The sequence below is a fragment of the Prosopis cineraria genome, unplaced genomic scaffold (genome assembly GCF_029017545.1).
Source record: "Prosopis cineraria cultivar Desert tree isolate PC_DT_omini unplaced genomic scaffold, ASM2901754v1 PC4, whole genome shotgun sequence".
NCBI lineage: Eukaryota > Viridiplantae > Streptophyta > Magnoliopsida > Fabales > Fabaceae > Prosopis > Prosopis cineraria.
The window spans coordinates 35,192,090-35,204,151 of NW_026555335.1; the positions used below are offsets into that span (position 1 = coordinate 35,192,090).

At 29.6% G+C, this 12,062-nt stretch overlaps 1 pseudogene; it reads right to left on the reverse strand.

The window, feature by feature from the left end:
- Positions 1 to 7,253: 7,253 nt before the first annotated feature.
- Positions 7,254 to 8,877, reverse strand: LOC129308983 (uncharacterized; annotated as a pseudogene).
- Positions 8,878 to 12,062: the final 3,185 nt, after the last annotated feature.

Below are 12,062 nucleotides of genomic sequence, written 5' to 3' on the forward strand. Positions count from 1 at the left end.
ACTAAGAGGATCATTGCTTGTGGTGACGCTGCTAAGATCTGAGGCTCTTTGATCATATATGCAATCAATGTTCTGTTGCACGTTCATGTTATTGAACTGATCCGAATACAGATTGTAATAATGCAAGTCAATAACTATTCGATTGGATCCGCCAACAAATGATAGAAAAACTGATGAGTTGTAATCCAGTGGATTTGAGAGGATGTTATAGGTTGCTGGAGAGTGTTCCTTACTGCATTATAAGCTTTCTTGTAATACCCCTTGAGGATGTCCAGATCCACCCCTTGTGAACTGCTTATCAGTCCAATCCCTCCTAGACTAGTTTTGTTCGCATATCTGCCACACCAAATTCAACCATCCTCACGATTTTGAACCACAGAATATACAAAGACTTGGTTTTTTTTTTTTTTGTTTAAATAATTTGAATTCGAGTCCAGTCCCATGCAAACTCGCAACCATTTTCTTCCTCAGGCTAATCACCGTTCTTTCTTTTACAGTGGTGGTGTGACGTATAAAAATGAAATTTATGTCCTCATATCGGAAGGATTACTTTTGTCATTGAACTTTACCGCTATGCTGTGCTTGACAGGAGAAAAAAGTAAAAAGGAGAAAAAAGTGGGGAAAGAACAACATTTTTTATTTCACTATATGGAAATATTTTGAAGAGAAATTTTTATTTTTAAATTTATCTATCAGTTTTTTCATTGCCGTGTCTTGCTTCTTCTTTTGTATCATGATATTTATAGTATAGTTATATTTTGATCATGGATCTTTATTAAATAAGTAGTATATTTAATTTTTAAATTAATTAGACAAATGCTAATTCTAAATTTTCAGTCTATATTTGGTTGTGGTTTCAAATATTAAGATTATTATATATTTAATAATTTAATAAATAAAATTTTAAATTTGATAAAATAAATTTTTGCTAGTATTCAATAAAATAATTTTTAATTATATTTTTGTTCAATCAATAATATATGATAGAAATTATTATATGCAATATGTTAGAATATTAAATTTTATTATATAAATATTTTTTATAAATAATAAGGCTATTATTTTCCATATAAAACTAGTAACTTTTTTCTCTTTCTTGTTTTCTCTTGTTTAATCAAGTATAATGAAAGAAAATTACATCTCTTCACTTTTTTCTTCTCTTCATTTTCTCTCATTCCATTTTTTTTTCTTCCAATTTTCCCGTGTGAGCTAAGCACAACATAAAGATCTATGGTACACAAATTTAGAATTATTTTTCCCCCTGAATGGCCACTATATAGGTCATTTGATTAATTGAGAGAGGAAGAAAATAATTACACAAATAAATTCAATAAGTAAATAACATATAAAATAACAAGACTGCATTACCGTTCATGCATCCATCTCTATTAGAGATGTTCATTGGCATATACACTAATCTTTAATCTAATAACTATAAGGGCACCCACTTAGCGATGATAATTATGAAAACAAACTAAGGTGCCTTCTATTTATAGGCATAAATATATTAATTAAATTAAATTATAGGTTAATGAGCAAAATGGACCCTAAAGTATTGCGTAAAAAGTACCCTAAACTCTTAAAATGTATAAAATAGACTCTAAACTTTTAAATTCATAACAAATTAGACCTTATGGTTAACTTTTTTAATGTTGTTACTGTTCATTTGTTAATTAGTGCCATAAATCCTAAACTACTACACGAATAGCATCTTGGACCCTAAACTTTAAAATTTCTAGCAAATTACCTTCAATATTTATGTATAGAATATTGACTATTATGTAGACTAAATTAGGCTTAGAATGACATGCCACAATGAACGCATCGTTGGCTATGGTGAATGTAACATCTAGAGTTTTAATCTAGAATTTATTGCTAATTAAATAAAAAATTAGTTAAAAATAATGTGTAATTAATTTGATCATGTTTTCAAGTTGTTAATTTATGATTTGGATCATTGGATAGCTTTAAAATTAAGCTAGGGTCGAGTTGGGTCAAATCAAGACAATATAGCATGATACAAGTAAGATTGATTTCACTATGTATTATGCCGTGGCATAATGCCTAGTTTTGAAAATAAAAGGTGCGTGATTTAACTTAGAATTTCAAATGGAATTTTTGTAAGAATAAGAAGCATGAAGAGAGATCTTGAGAAGTTATGCTAGGGCTTCCGTATAGGCAAGATTGAAAGTTGATTTGGGTTCTTAATCATCTAGGTAGGCTTGCTAACTCCCTCTCCTCCTTCTCTAATCCATTTTTAAAGGGGTGAAAGATTTGGAGGTTTTGGATTTAAGCTGGAGAAGATTATACTCAAACCCTATGGATTGCAGGGGATGATTGGAGCTTAACTAGAGTTTCTTTGAGTTGAATAATCATTAATATGAAGCTTATGTGTTGTTTAGAATAAAATAGATCAAGCCCTAATTAGTTTATAGGGTTTTGAACTATGACAAATTGAGATATCAAGTTATATATTGTGATAGAGTTAGAGAGAAGCTTGAGGGGATGGTGTGAGCTAGTTGTAACCTTGACTAGCTTCTTTATTGAGGATAAGAGCCAAAGTGGGAGATTTTGGGGTGATATAGGTAGTTAATAGGGTTGGTGTTAATTGAAAATTAATATATAATACTTATTGTTGTATATTGAGATGTGGGGAAAGCTTGTTGTGACTCAAGAGAAGATTTAGTACCATGGGTAACTATTTTTGTAACAAAAGGATTAAGATAACTAGATAATTTACATATTTTATTAGCTTGTATAAGTTATTCATAAGTTATTTAAATATGATTTTTTATGTGTATCTATATGAATTTTATAAAAGTTAAGTATTTTAAAAAAATATGTGGAGTATTGATTTGTGAAATCTCATGTTTTTGAAGTAAGTGGTGAAATTCTTTATGTTTGTTTAGAAAGTGGTTATGTATGGTTAGGTGGAGATATGTAGTGAAATATGGTATGTTAGAGGTTGGGAGATCACCCTTGTGGAATTAATAGAGATTAAGTTCATATGGCACTACTGGCACCTCGGGACGCCAGGTGCAATTTATATTTTTCCTTAGTGATCGAAAAGGGTGCGGTGTTAAAGAATTATTCTCTTGAGTACTCAAAAGAGTGCAAAGTTAGAGACTATGCTCCTCAATATCTGTAGGATACGGTATTAGAGTAACGATACTTCAATTACTTATAATAGGAGGAACCTGTGTAGTCCAGAAGTAGTTTAGGACACCTTGACGGGATAGTCCTATCATGGATGTTGAGTTTAAGGATCATATATGTAGTTTGATTTAGAGAAATAGCCTACCGGTTTGATCAGAAACATTGGAGGATTGGATGAATAGTAATCATGCATTGTAAATTGTGGTGATTTGTATATGGTCTGTTTGTTATGCATATTTTAAAACTTGTTTATAACTCGGCCTGTTAATTGATAATGTCGATTATCTTAGTTACTGAGATTTTTATTTTACCTCGTGATTATTATTTTACAGGTTCTGTTATTGAGTTTTAGCAAGGGAAGGAATCGAGCAAGGGGTAGCATACTTGCTATATTATAATTTTAATGCTTGATTTTGTTTTAGGTTTTTGTATACATAAACTTAAATATATGAGAATATAAGTTGCTAACTAAGAATGCATAATATTTTGTTGTTAGCACTTGTATTATACTATGCTATTTTGTAGTTTAGCCCAATGTTGTATATAATGTGAATATGTAGTGATTTTTATAGTTAAGGGCTAAAATACTTATAAAAGTGCAAGGAAGGTTGTATACATGTGGTGATAATATATATGTGATGTATTATGTAGCATTAAAGGCCAAATGATGTGTGATTGTGATTTTGTATTTTTGGCCATAACGGGTGAAATTGGCCTTAAGTGGCAAAATTTTGTGCTTGGTGTGTTATTGTGTTTAAATGCTTAATCAGGTGTATATTGGTCCATTGGACTTAGTTCAAGTCTCAAAATAAGCTAATGGTATAAGTTTTGAGTTTTTGGTATTTGGATACTTGAAAACCATTTAAAATCCAACTTTTACATCTGGGTGTCTAAAATTCACATATGGTGTTGGATCATAATGAAACTTGTACCATTAGTTAACTTATCAAATAAGCTTCGCATGGGCACTTAAATTACTCCAATCGAACGTCGAATGCGAAAATGACGCACATCAAAAATTCATCATGAAAATTTGTCATGACAGGAAAATGCCGCAGCATAAATTGCGTATGCCGTAGCATATGTACAACAATAAAATTGAGCTTTCTATACCATATGCACGACATATGGACCACATGCCACTGCATAAGTATCAAATTGTACAAAAATAGTATTTGTGGCCCTATTTTCAAGTGTTTTACTTCCTAAATTTTTTCATGCTTTCCATATGTTTAAAAACTATTAAGTTTGAGCTCAAACTACTTATTTAAAGGGTTTTTCTTGAGATTCCTAATATTTTAAATTATTTTTAAAGGTTTATTAGATCTAACCCTCATGTGTTTGAGGTGAGCCTAGGAGCAATCTAAAGCTCTTCATTACTATTTTTTTTTGGTGATTGTACAGTGAATATTGGCAATGTCAAAGTGGACATTACACTAAACGACCCATAATTTTGTGAAATGATATTTTTTGCCCCTTTTTTTGCAATTTTTTCAAACATTTGGTATCTCATGCTTCCATATACTCTATAACTCTAATTTAGTCTTATTTTAGATAATGTTTATTTATTTAATGGTTAAAACTTGAGATCAGATTGAAAAAAAAACTTAAATATTAGAGAATTTTAATTAACCGGTTAATTTGAGTTTGAAATTCGTTGATGAAATTATCGAATTTCACGTCTATCGTCTATAAAATTCTCTAATACTTAAACTTATTTTCCAATGAGATCCCGAGTTTGAATCATTAAATAAATAAACATTATCAAAAATAAAACTAAATTAGAGTTATAGAGTTTATGGAAGCATATGATACTAATTGTTTGAAAAACATTACAAAATAAAAGGGCATAAATGTTATTTCACAAAATTATGGGTCGTTTTCCATAGCCAAGGATGTGTTCACCACTATAGGTCACGTTAAGGCTAATTTGGTCTATATAATAGTCAACATTCCATACATAAATGATAGAGTCGACTTGCTCAAAATTTCAAAACTCAAGATCCAGGATGCTTGTGTAGTAGTTTAAGGTTTGTGGCTCTAATTAATAAATGAACAGTAAGGGTATTAAAAAAAGTTAACGATAGAGTTTAATTTGCTATGAATTTATAAGTTTAGAATCTATTTTACACATTTTACGAGTTTAGAGTTTATAGCGTCTTTTGCGCAACACTTCATATTCTATTTTGCTCATTAACCCTTCTATTTTTTTTTCTAAATCACCCATTATATTCATTTTATTTTATTTATTAAATTAATTCCCTTCCAATTTATTTCATTATTAAAACTACATTTTTCTGTCAACAAAAAGGAATTCAGAAGATAGCCATTTAGGGAGATCATTTGGCAAAAATGAAGTAGGTGTGAGTAAACGTCAAATGTTCCTCCGCTCATGATGTAACAAAAGAAAAAAAAGAGTAAAGAAATTAATTAATTAATTTCAGTAATAATATTAAAGATAACATCATATTATCATATTAAAATATAAGAAAATCAAATTTAAATTTTAAAAAAAAATGTGAAGAATGACTTAGTCAAATTACAAAAGAGTTTAACACAATTTTACTCAACAAATAAATTACGAGTAAAAACACACAAAGTTGATCGAAAAATAATGATTTGGTTTCAAGATTTATATAGTCATTCTGAATCATCCACTTGAGGCTCCAATGATTTGTAGGCCCAATAGGCCCATCCAAATTAAGCCCAAAATACACAGCCACCTGTGCTTTTGCAAATCTTTGATAATCTTCCTTTGATGCTCCCTCCACCATCCACTCTGCAGTCCACTCCCCTATCACACACCATATAATACAACATCTTCAATAAATTAAACTAGTGAGGCTACAAGAGCAAGGGGTTATATTGTTCATGACGTGTTGAAAAGCCTGATTTGATTGAGAATTTTTAGATTATACTCCTTTCGGTACTTGGTTTAAGTCACTAATTACCTAGAAAAATTAACTACATAATTGAAATTGTCTATAAATTGATTTGATTTTTATTTTTACTTTTAATAAAAAAATTAACATTCTTTATCTTCTCATTGAAAATCGATAAGAATGGCCTGTTTGAATAAAGCAATTAATGCAACTAATTACCTACGAAACTGAGAGGAACATTGCTTGTGGTGATGCTGCTAAGGTCCGAATCCCTTTGGTTATTTATATATGTAATCAATGTTCTGTTGCACGTTCAGGTTATTGAACTGATCTTGAATACACTCTGCAGTAATGCACATCAATCACTGCTCGATTGATACATGAGGTGTGATCCAGTGTTTCCTCACTGCATTATGAGGCTGTCCAGATCCACTCCTAGTGGACTGCTCATCAGTCCAATTCCTCCTAGGCTAGTTTTGTTCGAATATCTGCCGCACCAAATTCAACCATCCTCAAAAATTAGAACAACAAAAATTTGATTTTGTGAAATCATTGAGGTATCATTTAGATTTGTGGATTTAGATTTAATTTTTACATTTAAAATCTTGCATTTAAAATTTTACATTTAAGTTTCATTTATTTAAAATCATTTTGTTTTAGTAATTTAAAAAAATTTAAATGATGAAGAGAGATGAGTAGATATTCAAAACGAAAATAAAAAATTAAAAATGATTAATTAATTTATTTTTATTTTTCAATTGATAAGAAACAAAAAGAAGAGAGAAGAAATGATGTAAAAGTCATAGAGGTATTAATAACAAAAATATGAAAAAAAAATGAGAGATTTGAAATGATTGAAATGTTTAAATGATTAGAGTGTCAATGAAATTTAAAATTATAAAGAAAATATAATAAGGAAAGGATTTGATAAATTTTTGTCAACTCCAAATTCTCTTTAATGAAACACACCATAATTGAATTCGAGTTCACACGTCCAGTCACATACAAACTAATAAACATTTTCTTTCATTTCTTTCTTTCACAGTTGGGCGATGTGAGGCCCTGATAATTGAGAAAAGATGGAAACAAAATCTGTTATATATCAAGCATATTTTTAAGAGAAAATTAAAGCTAAATTTAAAATATTTTACTTAAAATATATAATTAAATAAATAAAATGAAGAATATATAAAGATGAAATTTTCTGACCAAAAAATGAAATTTATTTTGTCCTCATATCAAAAAATAAGTTTACAAAATGAACACAAAATCATAAAATTTTAGTTGGAGGGGGGGGGGGAGACAAATGAGCAATTTTGTGACTCTGGGAAAGCAAATCTGACATTGTGTCTATACAAAGGAGATGGGGCGATGGTAATTAAATAATATTACCTAAAATAAATTTTTCTAAATAATTTAATGAAAGTAATTTAATAAACATATATAAATATTTAATAAATTAATAAATATATGTTTAAATGGCTTGAGTTTGGCGACCAGATATAAATCACATCAAAGCCCTTAGCTACTTATTTCCCCACGTCTCATCAGCAACAAAGTCCACTAACCACCACTAGAATTCAAACCTTTTTGCTAAAAAGTCAATTACTGCGACTGTCCGGTGTGTGTCAATCTCCCCATTGAGTATATCCGTCTCTTGTTCCACTGTGATATTTTCCCTTCTGTGAACCTTGAACTGCATGAAGGTCCACCATCACTTTATTCCCGTGGTTTCGGCAACGTAATAATACATTAACCTGTAATGGGTGATTAGCTTTTGAGAATTGAACGATTGAAATTGGATCCACGCACTTACTGGGCCCAAGTGAAAGCAGTGTCAAAAGCTGCCAGAGAACTTCCGACGAAAGGCTTGGGAGGGTTAGGGTCGGGAGCTATCCACCGACCAACCGGAATTCTAACAGCAGTCAACCCATTTTCAGACATGATTCTGAAATCTTCTTCAGTGATGTACGTGTTCCAATGATCCTGCATGACTCGAGGAGCTTTGGCATTAGTAATGTTTTCACAATTGCCATACGGAACACAGATGGGTCGCCGTCTTCTCAATTGGCCGATCCTTGATAATCAGCACTCACCTGTGTCTCTGATCGAGCCTGATTAAGACAGTCATATTAAATGATAAACAAAATTCCCAGAATGATACAGAGCGATCCATGTGGCATATAATTTTGGGGTTTGAATAACAGAGGGATATATATTTACCTGAAGGAAGAGATCGTTTGATGATTGGATTGGAATTTTGAATGGGTAACTACTGTTCCTTATAATGTAAAACGTTTCTGGGTTGGTGGTTGAGTTAGAAGTTGCGACTAGCTTGTTTGCAGAATCTAAACCAAGGAATTGCTTGCTGAACACTCTGAAATTGAAGGTGGATTTCACACAAACAGAGGCATACCCTGAAAGTTTCCCAGCCAGAAACAGAATCACTGTTAGCCAAAACATTAGCTCCTCCTCCGTTTTCAGCAACCAGAAACTTCTGCAACTTGGCGGACTTCAATTGTATTTGAGTTCCATCTGAACATGGCCAAGATACCAAGAATCCAGAAGAGTGTGCGCGTGAGAGAAAGCATAGATGAGACGAAGAGTCAAGAAATGGATAGGGAAGTACCAAGAGATCTTTGTTAACAATTTTATCAAAGAGAGATGGTTCCATCCAGCCCTCTGCAACGAGCCAATTTCCCAGATTCACTACCTTGTATGGCAGATTTTGTGCAGCAGCGAATATAATGAGTAAACATGAATTGAGGACTAGAGGCAGAAGGACAGTAAAATGATGCTGGTATCCTATTTTTGAGCCCTTGTGAAGTCTGCGAAACATTAGACTGTACGTCTGATCGCGCGCACACGCAAGATTTCACAATATTTTTAATTATTCTTATTCTTAGTTTATCTAATCACTAGGGTTTTTGTTTTTTGTCTTTTTTTTTTTGACAATTTCTCTATTTACAAGGTTTAAGTGCCAATGTTAACAAGTGGAGATTTTATTTTTAGCCATATAAAGAGTAGAGATTGTGACTTTTTTATGCTGAAAAGCATTAAATATTTAAATGATATATGATTATTTGTTCCAATTATCTAGTTAATTATATGTTTTAATTATTTTATTAAATTAAATAATAATTAGTATAGTCATAAGGAATAATAAAAATTTTAATCAATCAAGTTTGTCTCAATTATCAAGTTCGTCTCTCAAGTTTAATTTTTATCAATTAAAACATTAATCTATAAGTGTTTATAGAGTTTTTCTTAATTTTGAATTAGATCTGTGTACTTTATTTTATTTTAATCAAATATTTATAGTTTGATCTATTAAAACAAAATAAACTAAAAGCACCTAATTCAAAATCAGTGAAAATTAGAAGGACCTACAAATTATTTTTTTCTTATTAATTTAATCCAGTCTAATTTTCAATATCTTGGTTTGCATATTTTCATATATGCATGTAATTTATAATCACATAAATATATAGTTAATTACAAATTTAATATCTCTCTATCATACATTGTTTATACATAGTTATATTAATATCTATATTTATATTTTTTAATATATTTTTGTAAATAAAATTCATTATAATTAATTTTATGTATGAATCATATATATATATATATTAATTACAAAATATTTAATGTATGTTCATTATATCAATAAATTATCCAATATTTAATAATTGGGGGGCAAGGGAAAGTATATTAGGGTGGCAAGGGGAGGATATGATTTACAATTAATATTGGTAAATTAATAAGTACAATAAAAAATTTAATAACTAGTAATTTTACATAATAAGCTAAGAGTATTTTAATTTTTTAACCATCAAAATTCTTTTAAATTTTTTTTCTAAATTAAACTAAAATTTTAAAATTTTTTTGAATCCATCAATAATTAAATCTCTATTGTATTTCTTAATTGAAATTCTCCGCACAAAAAAAAAAAACCATCACACAAATGTATTATTGGGTTGAATATTTTTTTTGTAGTACTGTGGCAGATTCTGGGACAAGTGGGTGGTTTTTCAAGGTTTTCTACTTCTCAAAACCCTAGCTTTCTTATCTATGTAAATGTGGGCTCTTATTTGACTGAAATCACATATTTAAATTAAATAATAATTTATATACTAATTTTGTATATTAAATATCTAAACTTTGTCCTCCACCGCCTGAAGAAGGATATAATAATTATCCTTTTATAAATTATCTGTTTGAAAAATTATGCAGATCATATACACATTAATTTTTATCCACCAATATTTTTAATATGATTTTATCATTTTATTTAGGATATTCATTTTAAATTATGAGCTATTTCAAAGATATCACATTTTAAAATAAATATTTCAAAGATTTTAATTTTTTAAATTAAACTTAATTTTATTATTCCCAATAATAATAAAGAAGATATTATTTCTCTATAAATAATATTATATTCTTTTAATCCAAATTGGAAAATATTTTAGATTCGTTCTATTTCAAAAATAGAAAACTTTCTAGATTAAATGAAGACATTTTATATTTATTGAATCTAAACACTTTTTAAATTTAATGAATTTGAACATTTTAATTCATGTTGGATCATTCTTGTGTAACCTTTTAGGCTCATATAATATTGGAAGTAGGCCCAACATATTCTTTTGACCTACAAGTTATAAGCGGCTTCAAACAATACATTATTATGGCTATCCAAATTATGTGAAGAGTAGTGATTCAATGTAACCTATTTTACAACCGTGTCAAATCCCTTTTATTGCATGATATCTAAATCAAGCATAAGACATGAAAATATCACTCTCATATTGTATAACCATGGAGATGTCACTATCGTATTGTACAATCATACTTTATTGATCTCTAAGTAGACTGACAAGAGAAATGAAACTCATTTCATTTGATCATGTAACATCCCAAAAGAATTATTCCCTTGATTAATTAAGTTAATGAAGGGTAAATATGTAAATTTAAGTAGAAATAATTTGAGGATAGTTAGAAACGGCTATTGGATTTGGTTTTAGCATTTGGATGGGGTTTAGAAGTGAATTAAATCACTTAGGCTCAGATAGATAAAAAAATTAGATTTTGGCATAATGCATTATGTTGCAGCTTAAAAATTTAAGCTACAACATAATTTCTAGAATTAACTTTTTTAAAATGTGAACGAAGGGTCTAAAACAGGGAGAGAAGGCTAGAAACAGAGGGAGGGCAATACAGAGAGTAATTGCTCTGTTAGGGCATCAACTTTTAAGTATTTTGAAAGTAATTGGAGCTTGATTTCACTTAAGTATGCCTTCCTTATCTCTTTTTCTTCTCTTTACACATTTTAGAAGTGAAATTTGATATTAGAAGATGATGATTTTTCAGACCTAAGATTATGGGTTCGAACCTATTGGTCTAAATGAGACTAGGAGCTGTTTGAGTTATTTAAACCTAGATATAGTGGTTTTATACCTCCATGAGAGTGGGCTCTCAATTATGAACAAATTTGTGCATTTAAATACCATTAGTGGTGAAAGTTAGTATTCATGATAGATGGGTTTGATGAAGCTAGTTGGAGCTAATGAGAGTTAATAAATCTAATGACGTTATTAAACTCAAGAGTTGAGAGTTATGAATAATTAAAGTATTAAAATTTGAGAGTTGGAAGTGAATAATTTGTGATATTAATGATGATTTTAAATTGTTAGATGATATATTAGTGATTATTTAAATTGTTGACAGCTAAATAAAATTAATGAGAGTTAAGAAACTCATTGGATGTGAGGTTGATCTTGTAGTTGAAAAATTTAGTTACTAAAATATGAAATTAGATGTTGAAAGTGATAATTTAAATTATTATTACTAATGGGTGTTAATCTTAATTGTAGACTACCTCATAAAGCATCGAAGAGCTTGAGTTTTGTAACATCCCAATTTTTATTTTTTAGGAGTTAAGTAACAATATGAGGGAATTGTTAAATGGTAATTAGAAGATATCATGTAATTATATGAGCTAAATTTTAATGTCTTAATTCC